Consider the following 15140-nt stretch of genomic DNA (forward strand, 5'->3'; position numbering starts at 1 on the left):
GACTTTTAAACACCACAAATTACCACTTACAACATTTATTATTTAATGTTGTGCACATTGAAGCAAACTAAAATGGCATTTACATTTTTAGGAAAAGAATTATTTACGCTGTAGTACCACCCACACAGAGTGACACAGCTTCTCCCATTGAGCTATCTTAATTTAAGGCAAGAAATTATGAGGGTGACAAGCAGTGGAGCTGAAAGGGGAAGAGAGATATGGGGGAACAGGAATAAAGCCTATGTATAAGCTCTGATTAATGATTATGAAACACTTCAATAGCTACACAAACAGATGAATGGCAGCTACTTGCTAATACACTCCTCTCCTTGCACTTAGCAATTTCTTCTAGGTATCCTCAAAGAAGCATAGGGTGAAGAAGGAGAAAACACAATGGCTTCACAGGTCTGATGGGGAAGCTGTCCTATAAAGCACAGGTTGGTGCAAGCCTCTAGAAAGACACAGCTATCTAGCAAGCCAAAGAAAACAGATGATGACTAATCAGGACCAGCAAATAAGTAAAAGAAAAGCATTAAGAGAAGTGGGGAGTGAAGTGGTTGGATGAAATGGGTGAGATGATAACTTTGTTCTTATCTCTGAAAAGCCTATTACTGATCAAAGTCAATAACATTCCCATACTCCTATATGTGCCTTTATCCTGGCAGAACATTCAAAATTGTCACTGGCACACACACATACACAAAAGATTAACACATTCAGTCCTCTTTTTAATTTACTAAGGACTCACAATCAATAAAGCAACTCTGCCACTGCTGAATCAATCTCCTTTGTGACAGCTTTATTCCACAGGAGCTATTTCCAATTATTATTTTCAGTTTTACCTATTTTCTTTTTTCTCTTAGGTGGCAGAGTCAATAAAGATCAAATGTCCAGCTACCCTATGGTGCATCATCCAGGGATTACATTCAAAAATAAAAATACTGGATGCTTTGATCTTAAACAACTTTTACCTTGCTTCTTTGTATTGTGGAAAAAATGTGTTTCTATATAGACAGCACAAAACTTGAAGGAAACAAACAGCTAATAATACCTACTTGTGGATTTAAAAATCTTGTAAAGATGCCAGGTTATTTAAGAGCGAGTGCTCATGCCAAGAGAGCACATGAAGCAGTAAACAGATTTCAGGGGTGGATAAATATCAAAGCAAAGTGGATCCCATGTCACAAACATTGTTCCTGTGGCATAAAATACAGCAAAACGCAAAACCTAGAAAAGAATATCCAGCTTAAATGGGAAAATGTTTATTTTTTAGCTCTGCACTTCATGAAAAAGCAGGGAATGGAGGTGAATGACTAGTCTATCAAATAGGTGATGATCCAAAGAGAAAACTGAAATGCAATGAGGCAATAAGGACAACACCAATAAGGATTTCACAGCTATAGTGTAGAACTACATCGTTTTTCTAAGTTTTGTCTCTGTTTCAATTTGTATTTTATGCTAATAGACTACCTTAGACAAAACATACTCTACAGCTAAAACAAAGAAATCAGAACAATTGGAATACCAAACAATGTGGAACACTTCTTAAGTCTCTGACATTATTTACTGAATTTTCAGAGAGCAAAGACACATTATCAGCCTACCTAAGTTTCCCACATGTAGAACAGATCAAAAAGAATGTCTACATCACAGACAGCTGAGAGGTTTAAAGCCCACACATGAAGCTTGAACAACACAATGGGGTTCTATGTAGAGACAAGAGCCAGCTGGCTTACACGGGACTGAGACAATCAATCCGTAGTACACAATGACTTTCACTGCAAAAACCATGCTAAACTCTAAATTTGGAATTCAAAAAAATGCTGAATTTTAAGGCGAAAGAGACAGATTAGCTTCTCCAAATAATCCATGGCATAGGAAACTTATTTTATGTAACCCATGCTGATTTTTACATCCTATATCATGGCCTCCAGCCATACTTCAGATGCTGAGTGCAACACTGGCAATCATTACGATTAATTATTCAGTACTGTCTACCTACAAATCTCTCAATACATGCACAGGCCTCCCCTGTACCAGATTTACACCAAAGCACACCACCTCTTGCTAAGCCTGTTTATCTACTACGGTGATGCTAGTCAGATGCTTGATATGCTTATTTGGTTTTCTTTCTTAAAAAATTGTATTCCGTTTTCCCTCCATGCAATGCATTACTATCTTCTTGAATTTTATGACATTTTAAGTACCTGTATGTTTTTTCCTCTTAATTGAGGTCTAGGATATGAATGTTTAAAAACTGTTTCAATATATGGACAGTACCTCCTTCTTTTCTCTCCGAGGACTCACCTTATTATAATATTCTTGATAACACCAAGGAAGAGATTGTATCCACTGAACAGCATACCAGTATCTCTTCTAGCTGTTATGTATGCCATTGACTCCATGATACAAAATCTCATGTTGTCTTTACTCTGTTTACAAGATTCAGGTAGTGCAGAGGAAGAATACTGCAATTTCCAAGCTAACTCCTGTTGGATGGAGGAGCTTCCAGTCCTCTGCAGGCCTTGCCACAGCTAAACAGAATATACCCCCCTCTCTTTTTGTACCCAGGGATGTATCTTTTGAGATTCACCAAACACAAAGAAGTGTTTGAACCAGTACAACACTAAGCAGGAGAGATGAGATATGCCATGAACTCCTCTACTGTGCCTCCTTACTGACCACTGACACTGAAGAAAACTGCAGTGCTGATATTTAAACACCCTGGGTACACCTACCTTTCTAAACAAAAGATGATGCGAGACAATCTCCAGCCCTGAGGCCAAGTGACCCACACTGCCTCAGGTCCACACTGCTTGGAGGTACACCCAAAAGTATGATTATTATTTACAGTTCAAGGCACTATTAGTAGAACTGTTGCAACTCACCCCAGCCTGGAGTTTTATACCACGGAACAGGAAAGTGTTTTTTTCTTAGGAGACAGCATAAGTGACGGGAAAAGGGGAGTGGGGGGAAGTGCATCAGCTGAAGGGGAGCAAATACAGTGTAGTCTCATCCACCCTGCCTTTTGAGGACAGCTACCATATTGCCCCTCCCTGGAGGTTTTCAAGACCAGGTTGGATGGGGCCTTGAGCAACCTGATTTAGCAGGAGGTGTCACTGCCCATGCAGAGGGGTTGGAACTAGATGATCTTTCAGGTCCATTCCAACCCAAACCATTCTATGAACTAAGCCTAAAATGATATTTTCATATGTCTTCGCAATACTTAGCTCCATCTTCAAATATGACTGTAACAGGAAAAAGTGCTCTACTCCTGTGGTTTAAATCAAAGCAGTTTACTGATTTATTAACATTTAATTAACAAGCAACCAGTGAGCTATACAATGAACAAAAGCATCACTAAAATAACAGACAAACCACAGCACTAGATGACTATAAAGTGTTCATAAACATCTACAAATTTCAAAATATCCTTCATAACTAATCCCCCAAAGCTCTAATCCCACTGTGTGCACATCTCCCCAGAGGCCACATGGCCACCAGACTCACCCCTCTGCTGGTAACGGGGGCTTCCCTACTTTCACACACCCTTGTGAGATGTGGGTGCTCCACATACACACACCGCTGACAAAGGCCACCCAGGTTACAAACAGGTGCCCCAGGTGTGTGTTTCCACTGTGGCACCCCGTGCTGTCACCCCACTGGCTGGATGCTGGCTCCTTGTGGTGTCCAAAGGGGTGGCTGCTCTGCCCAGACTCAGCAGAGGTTGGGATGCTGGTGGTGCTTCTGGCAGCATCACAACAACTTTTGACTGAGGTTGTTCCCACTCCGAGGTCTGTCCCTGCTGCTACAAATTTTTATACTTCACTTGTGCATTCTCTCGAGCTGACCCTTCTTTGTTTCAAAAGCCTCTTTGGAAATTCAGCCTTACCTTTTAATCTTGCTGATTGAACAGCCAGACCAAAAGAAGACTATCCATCAAAATGCTATTTCCTACTTACTCTAACAGTATCAAGTTTCTTCTGTATGTGAGGACATTACCTGTGGCCTTTCCACCTTCCCAGCTCATTACCTAATTTAAAACTCAATGTTGAATATTAGACTCTTACATAGAAGACTTTCAATCCTTACAGTAAAAGGCAATAGTTGCATTACCCCTGGTTCTCTCTCTATGTCACCACAGATATAAATTTTTCCTTTCTGGAAAATGCTATCTACCCCCAGCATATGACCTTGATGTCTGTTTGTGAATTCAGAGGAAAAGACTCAAGCAAGTTCTTAACAACATCTCATTTCTTCAATTTCACTAAAATTACATTTTAATCCTTTAATAAATTACCTCCCCAGCTCTTAGCTTAAGCTATTTCAGAACACAGAAAGCAAGAGGCTAATGCTGTTAGCCTTCATTTAATTTCTTTTACTGGCTTAGGCTTCTCTGCAGTATTTTCCATTATTTCAGTTTTATGTCTTTTGTCACATCTCTAAGTGCTACTACACTGACAACATAAAGCTGTGTAGTGTGGCTGAGATGCTGGAGGGAAGGGAGGCCATCCAGAAGCACCTTGACAAGCTAGAGTTGTGCCAGTGTAAAGTGCATGAAGTTCAACAAGGTCAAGTGCAACAACCTGCACAGGGGTCAGGGCAGTCCCAAGCACAAAGATACATTGGGCAGAGAATGGATTTAGAACAGCCCTGAAGAAAAGGACTTGGGGGTGATGGGTGATAAGAAGCTCAATATGAGCAAGCAATGCGCACCTGCATCCCAGAAAGCCAACTGTGTCCTGGGCTTCATCAAAAGAAGCACAGCCAGCAGGTCAAGAGAGGTTGCCCCCATCGCAACAAGGACTTGGAGTGGGTCCAGAGGAAGGTCACAAAGATAATGAGAGGGCTGAAGCACTTCTCCTATGAAGACAGGCTGAGAGATTGTTGGGGATGTTCAGCCTGGAAAAGGGAAGGCTCCAGGGAGACCTCATAGCAGCCTTGCAGTACCTGAAGGGGCCTACAGGAAATCTGGGGAGGGACTTTTTACAAGGTCTTGTAGTGAGACAAGAAGGGGTAACAGCTTTAAGCTGAAAGAGGGGAGATTTAGGTTAGACATTAGGAAGAAATTCTTCTGTATGAGAGTGCTGAGACACTGGAACAGGTTGGCCAGAGAGGCTGTGAATCCCCCCCTCTCTGGAAGTGTTCAAGGCCAGATTGGATGGGGCTTTGAGCAACCTGCTCTAGCAGGAAGCGTCCCTGCACATGCAGGGGATGATCTTTCCAGCCAAACACAAATAATTCCATAATTCTATTATGATTCAGAGGATTTCATTCATAGACACCAGGGCATGATGTATCCCAAATGTATGCAATCACTTGGAATCACAGAATTGTCATAGTTGGAAAGGACCTCTGAGATCATGGAGTCCAACCATCAACACAAAAAAAACCCAAAACCAAACAACACAAACAACAACACACTTCACCAGAAAACACCAACAAAAAAACCCCACAACAAAATAAAAACACGCATGCCGCCCTTCCCCCCCAAAAAAAACAACAAAAAAACTATGACCTCAGCGAGGTCATGAAGTGCCCTGAAGTGCCACATCTACACTTTTCTTGAATACTTCCAAGGATGGTGACTCAACCTCCCTGGGCAGGTTGTTCTAGTGCCTGACCACTCCTTCACTATAGAAATTCTTCCTAATATCCAATCTAAACCTCCCCTTCTGCAACTTCAGACAATTTCCTCTGGTCCTAATCTTATCCTCTTAAGAGACCAAAACCAACCTCCTTACAACCTCCTTTCAGGTAGCTGTAGAGGGCAATGAGGTCTCCACTCAGCCTCCTTTTCTTCAGACTAAACATTCCCAGTTCCCTCACCTGTTTCTCGTATGACTTATTCTCCATACCCTTCACCACTTTGGTAGGTCTCCTCTGGACATGCTCCAGCACCTCAGTGTCCTTCCTGTAGTGAGGGGCCCAGAACTGAACACAGAACTCGAGGTGCAGCCTCACCAATGCTGAGGACAAGGGCACAGTCACTTCCCTACTCCTGCTGGCCACGCTATTCCTGATACAGGCCAGGATGCCATTGGCCTTCTTGGCCACCTGGGCACACTGCTGGCTCACGTTCATCTGGCTCTCAGACAGCACCCCCAGGTCCTTTTCTGCTGGGCAGCTCTCCATCCACTCTTCCCCAAGCCTGTAGTGTTGCCTGGGGTTGTTGTGACTGAAATGCAGGACCCAGCACTTGTCCTTATTGAACCTTGTACAGTTGGCCTTGGCCCATCAATCCAGCCTGTCCAGTCCCTCTGTAGAGCCTTCCTACCCTCTAGCAGATCAACACTCGCACCCAGTTTTGGTGTCGTGTAAACTTCCTGAGGGTGCATTCAATCCCCTCATCCAGATCACTGATAAAGATGTTGAACAAGACTGGCCCCAAAACTGAGCCCTGAGGGACACCACTGGTGACCAGCCACCAACTAGATTTGACCCCATTTACCACAAGTCTCTGGGCCTGGCCATTCAGCCAGATTTTTACTCAGCCGAGAGTGAACCTCTCTATGCCATGATTCACCAGCTTCTCCAGGAGAATGCTGTGGGACACAGTGTCAAAGGCCTTACCAAAGTCCAGGTAGACAAAGTTCACAGCCTTCCCTCATCCAAAGGGCGGTTCACGTGGTCATACAAAGAGATGTGGTGCTGTGGCACATCTGTAGTTCCTTCAAATATCAAAAACTTGCAAGTTCTCAAGAGATGTTCAATATTTAGGCAGAAAAGGAAACACTTCAGGGTTCAAACAGAGCATATCACCTTTTAAAATCACTGATAATTTACAAATATCTGTGAAAACACACTATTATCACTTATTTCCATGTTACCAATGTTTCAAATATATGTAGCAGGACTCTCTTCACCCATAATTTTATTCCCGTGCCACCCTACCTGTAAATTTATCATCCTGTCATCAACCCTTAAAACATTTAATTGCAAGTTTTTCTTCAACAGAACTAGTGTAAGGGCCACACAGCCCTTATTCAAGTAACACTAGCAAATGTGGAATAAGAAACACCAACAGTAAGGAGAGTCATTTCCAGGAAAGACGACCTGAATTACTTATATTCAGGGTGGTACACTTATACCATGTACTAGTGTGCCACTGCTTTGCTATAATAGCCCAAGGCCTTATAGGCTCAGTGTATTTCAAGGCATGGGCAAAACTGACTGCATGTTCATTACTGCATGTTCATTATCCTGCATAGTGGAAAACACTCTCCACAAACATCAGGATTGTTCATCAGACCTTACTCTGTTCTGCAGGTCACAATTTTCTGCTTGTAATGCTGCAGTACAGAAATGCAGGCAAACTCTAATTTGTAGGGTAGGAACAGTCATTCAGTTCAAGGTTAATTTATCTACATTTGGGCATAGATTTAGGTATCCTATTAGGGAATTGAAATGTGTGAAACCAGACAGTAAATGTCTAGTTCAGTGTGAGCTGAATCACCCCCTAGGCTGGACTGGCTCAACCCCCTTGATTACAACAGAGCTCAGGCATACAGTGCAGATGTACACACCTACTTGTAAACGCTAAAAAGCAAGTGTCTTAACCCTGGACTGAATACAACTGACAAGAAATTACTAAATAAGGCACTCAAGTATGGATTCAGCAGATGCCTCAACTCTTTAATAGTCCTGCCTTAATTAAAACCTCTTCCTGCACTATCATTACTATAATCTTGCCCCCTACATACTGAAAAAGTAGTATGGAAATAGTCCAGTGCCGAAAATCTGTAATTCAAAGGCATGAAATGATGAGTTTACTCAGCCTGATCTTGAAACTAAGGTCAACCAGCCTTTCTTCACACAACTCCATCTAACCAACCCAGAGACCATTAAAATCACAGACAATTGCCAGAATTCAAGACATGCAGACTGTGCCTTCCTGAACTACTTCTTGCATCATACCTCACAAGAGTTAACAAGACACAGTATACAAGACACTGTATATCCTGTTTCTTAATCCTCTGTATCTTCACTGTAAATGGGAAATTAAATGAGGAACAAAGACCTAGGTATGAGTTTACAGAAATGGCTTGAAGACACAAAGAAAAGTAATTCCTTAGCAGACAAACGCACATAAACCTAAATATAAAAATAAATAATGAAAGTCATCTTCTTGATGCCATTAAGTATAATTCAAAACACAGCACGACACAAAAGGACTTCTTTAAAATCGTTTGAAGGAAACTGTTCTATCAATTCACACAATTGCTGTTTTTACCCCACAGAAGTACCACACATCTGAAAGACATATATTAATTTAAAGCAGATGAAACAATAAAATAGGAAAACCACATTTTGATGTTTGGATAGGCAGTATTCCAATGCTGCTGATTTTCATCACAAGTAAGATTATCTCTTTCTTCTTATTCCCTCTATCTGCTTCAGTAGCTCAGAGTGTCCTCACATAATGCAGTCAAGAGTTTTACAAAAGAGCTCTGCCAGGCCCTCAGCATCTGGCCCTTAATTTACAATGGCTTGCATGAACGTGCACTGCAGTAACAGAGTAAGATGAGGAACAACGACATCTCACAAGGAACTACAGAGTGTCCATTTTCCCTGCTTTCAAGTACAACACCAATCTTGGTTCCTTTCAACAAGTCCTCTGCTGCCCCAACAAACAAACCAGAGCTTCCCCTGCACTGCCCCTGCAGTGCACCAAGAGGGTGCCCACATACTTTCTTCTCTGGTAAAAGCACACACCTCTCCCTGCCTTGATTCAGAACTTTTCTGTTAAGTATATCAGCACCACAGGTTTGACAGCTCTGGCTCCAGAACACTTTTAACTGCTCTAAATTGCCAGTTCCTCAACAAAAATTTCCAGAGTCAACTCTACTGAAGCAAAAGCCCTTGGGTAGAACCCCCCTCCAAAACACTCAATACAGATGAAAAGAGAATCGGAAACAGAAGATTGCAGTATGGTCAGATTTGTAAAGATAGTATAAATGCCCACAGGCTTCAAAAACCCCACTTGCTACACTGACCGGTGTTATAAAGTCCAGTTGAAAGCCAAGAGAGACAATACACAGTACAGCAGGAGCTTAACAAGTTAAGCTTCTTTCTTTGCTTATAGACTACTTGTGATTATTATCATTGGCTGACTGCTTGTAATTTCTACATGAAATTTGCCACAGTCTTAAAATAGGCTCTTATAACAATAGAGATGACATCACTGGCAAATGAAATTAGATTTCTTTATTGAATTCCAGAACTGAAGTACGGCTGAAATGCAACAGCTAAACATAATGACTTTTTAATGCCCCCAAGTTCAGTTTGTTTGCTGGTAATTTGTGACAGACACCAGGATTCCATTTCATGCATCAGGTACTGATCTTCTAAAAATAACATGGGGGAATAGCAACAACTTCTACTGATGAACCTATCACTGCAATTAAAAGTTATTTTAAAAAATAATCAGTAACTACTAAACAATACAGAGGTTTCTATAAAAATACTGAACCTTATTTCAAGACCGAAAATCAAAAACCCGACTGAAAAACCACTTCAGCTGTAAAAACATTAATTGAAATGTAAATCTAAATGCTCTGCTGGCTTCTGCTATTACAATTATTACATTTTTCATAGGAATAAATAGCAACTTCATATTTAAACAGTTAATTCATCCCACCACCACTGAAGAGTAGTTAGTATGTCACAGCAAAGAGTACATCGAGGGAGTGAAGGGGAACAAGAGAAAAAAAATGCTTTTAATTTAGAAAGAGCAACATTGGGCACAATCTTTTTTTTTTCAGTATTTTTTCTATTTACAGATTTCTTACCACATGAAAACCAATTAGAAATCTCTAGCAATAGCAAGACACTTTTTAAAGACTAAATTTTTTTCCACTGAAAAATTCAGTATCTGTATTTGTGTGTCACAGTAAAGCTCTAACAGCCAGACATCTGAGAATTGGAAATGAAATTATGCTGCTTCAGCATACCAAATAAGCACACTACAGAAATGGCAAATAGCCTAGAGACATCAGGTTCTGTTAAAACAGAATCAAGTTGGTTAAGGAATTATGCAGTTTTCCTTCATTATTTAGCAGCTATGAGCACAGTCATAAAATCATAAGCCCTACTGCTGATTTCAAACTCTTTAGAAAGTGTTTCACTCACAGTAGGATTTTGGTGTGATTGTGAGAAAACTAACAAACTATATGACATTTTTCAGAGGATCCCTACATATTTTTCCATGCAACATTGAGTGTATTTAATTTTTTAATTCCTAATTGCAATTTCTTTTGTATCTTTCCACACTCACCTCAGATGCACTGTTGGTGCAACTGCCCAGAGGAATTCAGGAGACAAAGAGAACATTCTTCCCACATCCCTTTCTCACCACCAATGACTCAAAAAAAAAAATATAGGATGCTAAAAAGAACAACCAACTGACTAGAAAGCAAGCAAAGTGGTACAAACCAGGAGGAGCTGCAGCTCTGCCTTCCCTCTCAGTAGCCAAAATAATGGACCACGTGCAAGATATCACAAAACTGCTATGTAGAATGGAGTAAGTTTATGTCCTACTCTTGGAGACCCAGGAGAAATATCACAGCAAGTCACAGCATATTCTGTAGATTGGAGATTCCACAACAAGCAAACTACAGGCTGTTCTCCCTTCCTCACTGCTGAAGGAATTGCCAGTTCTAGGCAATTTAGGGATTATTAGGCCTTGCACAGTGGGGAACAGCTTTATGGAAAGACACAGTAGATGACAAGTTTCTTCTTAGGAGTGGAAGGAAGGCTGGGATGAATCCAACAAAAGTGAGACAGGAGACAAAGCTTTGCAGAGCTATTTGCCCAGTGTTGGCCCACTGGCAGGAAATGTAAGACCTCAGAGAAGTTAAAATAGGAGTAAGCCTATAAATAATCAAGGCTGTGGAAGGAGATGATTAGGTATTGCAGGATACAGGTTCCCTCCGAACAATTTACATGAAAGCTGGACTTTCAAGAGCCTTACAAAGGTTAAAATAACTGATTGAGTGGAAACATCAGCAAGACAAATTGACATGTATAAACAGAATCATGTATGTAAATAGGGAAGAGACATCCAACACAGAAATAAAAACTCAGAACCGTATGTTTGCTGAATATTCACTTTCCCCAAAAAAGACATGACTTATAAATACTACTAAGAAGGGCTACAGGCATTGTTGCTTATCTCAGGGGGTACAATTCAATAACATCAATAGAAGGTTCGTTCTTGTATTTGATCCAAGCTCAGCACATTATGGTATGACATGAAAAGAAACACATAGGACATATTTATATAGAATAAATGCAAACAGGAGAGACGGACTTATGAAGTCCAATGCATTTAACTCATGGTACTCAGGACACCTTCCACATGGAGTAGCTCTTCAATAGTTTTCAAAAATTAAAATACCACCAGTATACAATTATAAGTACAGTCCCTTTGGGTTTCCACTTTCAAGAACTAACAAAATCCATGACTGTAAGAAGGGTACAGCTCAAAAATCCTGTCTTACAGATTTCAAAAGCACAATATAAAGATTCAGAAATCCCACCAGACTCACACGTACAATGCCTCATGTTGTAGTCATTAAAATTAACTTTTTCCATTTGGGTCCAGAGATTGGTTCTGCCAATCCAAACTAGTATTAAATATTGATTGCTACTATTACTATTCCACCTCCTACAGTCATGCTACTAGCACGGACAGTGGAAAAATTTTAGTATAGTCACAACCAGCATAATTTCTTACATAGATAAGATGCTTTCTGCCTTCCCTCAGAAGAAAAATAAAGCAATGTAAACAGTAAGTTAAATTGAATCAGCAGCTAACCAAGATAAAATAAGAGCAGGACCACAAAATTAATACAAGTTACCACCACATTTATCAAATGCCTGCCTACCTTGTTAGAAATCATACAAGACATGAAACAGATGCTAACTATGAAAGGCTGGGTACAATCTACACTTTCTAAAAGCTTCTGATAAAACCTCCCAAGCAGCTATTATAGAAACAGGTGCTGCTGCAGCAGCTACAGACTTCTGTTTGTTAATCAAGACAAACCAGAAATAGATCAACCAAGAGTGCAGGAAAAAATGTTCAATTATCAGCCTGAGAGATGAGTAATAGCAGGATATCTCATTCTATCAGTTCTAGGACAACCATCGGTCATACATATTTCAAAAGACCTGTTGGAGTTTTTCTTTGTAACATTACTTTGGTTTCAAAGCTTAAGAGATTCATAGCTTTTCTTTATAGAACAAGGCACTTAATAACTGCAAGCTAAGACATGATGAATACGTCTTCTGATGAACAGAAGTTAGGCAGAGGTCAAAGATGATCCACACACAGCCCCACTGTTTAACCTTGAGACACGAACATGACTCAAAACCCTGACACTTCTCTTTTACAGACATTAAATCAGGGGCCCAGCTAAAGCATCACAGCAGTTCTGTGTTTATACCAGCCTTTTGCCAGGCCAACGTATAGGGATATGAAGCAGAGAAAGGCACTCAAAGAGTAAAATCAGAAGCTAATAAGGGAACTACAGGCTTGGGGCTTCCAATTGCTGGATATGACTAAAATGGGACAGAAAAACATAAATACTAGGATAGTGCCAACACAACACACCTTTCAAGAAAACTATAACAGTTCTTCACCCTCAGGCATGGCATGGTGGATGTCCTCACAACAATCTTGGACAGAACAGGGCAGAGCTGATAAGGAACCATAGGGTGTCACTACCTGTTCACTGGGGGCAAAATCTGCAGCCAGGAAGGGAAAATTCTTTCATGGGTTGGATACTCTTATAGCACTACGTAGCTCACTATAGAAATGCTACCTCCGTATTTCTAAAATTCTAATGAATCAAGGCTCACACGACAGCATGTAAAATAGCAAATGAGGAAAAGTGGAAAAACAGAAATCCCGATATTGATCAAGTTCCCGCTACAAGCCTGCAAAAGGAAATCTGACACAGGCTTTAACCAGAATTTTTTTGGTACAGCTGCAAACCTGGGAAGGCACTTAAGACAAAACAGTGCAAAATTATGTATCTTTAGAGACACCCAATGGAGGCACTGAAAATAACACCAAACTCAAGCAATACAAAAAATTCTCAACAGAAAGTACTGTTCCCTGTTTTGCAATACTTTGTTCAAATTCATGGACACAGGACATACGGTTTGCCATTAACCTTAACAGAAATCACCCTGAACTAATTTTATCTCCTGGCCTCTTCTCTTACTATGACAACTTCTGAATTAAAGGAAGTTGTATTCAGTAACACAATAATGAAAGCGATATTCATTGATATTTTCAGTGTGTCAAGTTCTATAAAGAAAGGGTAATGTGGTGATTTATAAAATGCCATTAGAAGCCCATAGGACATTCTGGAAGTCTCACTTTATTCTGTAATTTACTAGGAGATGCCAAAGAAATGGGTAAAAAATAGAGAAGTGATTAGCCAGAGACCCTCACTTTTCCTGGAGCATTACAGAAAAGCCCCATCACATCTCACTGTTTTGTCCTCAAACTATTTAGTGTTTTTTATAAGCTACGCAGAAGTACAAAGTAATAGTGAGATTTTTCTGTTTCAAATCAAGTTCAATCTGTCTCATATATTCCCCAAAACACAATATATTGAACCAAGTAGAACAAAACTGAGCCATTTGATTTCTCTGTGCCTCTTCACAAAGCTGTTCCATGTTACTGAGACAGGAAACAAAGTCTCACACCTATATTCCACCTCTTTCACACAAGCATAGGAACTTGGATTGTTGTAGGTTCTCTGATGCAAGAAAAATGTAGTGTTGTGAAGAACCATGCAATTTTTCTTATTCTCAAGATTATTTATTCAAATTTTATATGAACATATATGCTACGTGCCAATAACTATTCCTTTTTCAATATAAATCAAGTTTGCATAATTAGACTTACAGTAATTCCTCTAACAGAATAGTAGAAAATGCTTTATTACAGGAGAAGCACATTCGCCACTGAGGAAGAGACTGATTCTCAGTAGTGTGGTTTAGACTGCAAGGTATCACTGAAGAAGTCAGTCTCACAAAGTGCAGTTAGATACATGTCACTAGTGGTGTACCTTAGGGGTCAATACTGGAGCTAACACTGCTTAACATTTTCATTAACGACCATAGGGCAAGTGCACCCTCAGCAAGTTTACAGAAAATACAGAACCAAGAGCAGTGGCTGATACACCAGACTGCTGAGCTGCTGTGCATAGGGACCTGGACAGGCTGGAGAACTGGTGTCAACAGGAACCTCATGAAGTTCAACAAAGGGAAGTGCAAAGTCCTGCACCTAATCAGGAGTAAACCCATTCATCACTCACTACACATTGTGGGCTGATCAGCTGGAAAGCAGCTTTGTCAGAAAGTACCTTGGGATCCTGATAGACAAGAAGGTGGGACATGAGCCACTGAGGCACTCTTGCATTAAAAAAGGGCCAACAGCCTCCCAGGTTACACTGGAAAGGGTACCACCAGCATGTCAAGGTAGGTGATCCTTCCTCTCTATACAACACTGGTGAGGATGTATCTAGAGTACTATGTCCAGTACTGGGACTGGACAGGGCTTTCCACTACAATATCAAAACAGACTTACTGGAACAAGTCCAGCACAGGGCCACGTAGATGATTAAAGAGTATCTTTATATGAGATGTTGCGAGAGCTGGGACTTTTCAGCTTGAAGGAAAGATTGCTCAGGCTTAGATAAGATTGTTATTATCAATGTGTAGAAATACTTAATGGAAGGGGAGAGAGACAGACTCTTCCTAGTAGTGTTTACCAACAGGACAAAACACAATGCGCATAATTTAAAACCCATGTAATTCCATCTAAACACAAGAAAACTGGGTTGTTTACTGTGACAGAGGTCAAACACTGGAATAAGTTGCCCAGAGAGGTTCTGGAATCTCCATCTACAGAGATACTCAAAATACAGCTAGACACTTACTTAGACAACCTGCATTAGCCGAACCCACTTGAGCAGAGGCCTTGGATTGGACGACCTCAAGAGGCTCCCTCCAATCTGAAATTTTCATAAACCAAAGCATTTATTTCAGTTACTAGAATTTGCCTAACTCAGATCCTGGAAGGAAAGGAAATAAACAATTGAAAGAAAAACTCTTTCTAT

General features: G+C 40.5%; 1 protein-coding gene across 1 annotated transcript in view; it reads right to left on the bottom strand.

Moving 5' to 3' along the window:
- The window catches only part of ALKBH8 (alkB, alkylation repair homolog 8 (E. coli)), a 43606-nt gene that overhangs the window by 16291 nt on the left and 12175 nt on the right, over positions 1-15140 (bottom strand). The window lies entirely within an intron of this gene.

Source organism: Chaetura pelagica, unplaced genomic scaffold (genome assembly GCF_000747805.2).
Source record: "Chaetura pelagica isolate M959 unplaced genomic scaffold, ChaPel_1.0 scaffold85, whole genome shotgun sequence".
NCBI classification, from domain to species: Eukaryota; Metazoa; Chordata; class Aves; order Apodiformes; family Apodidae; genus Chaetura; species Chaetura pelagica.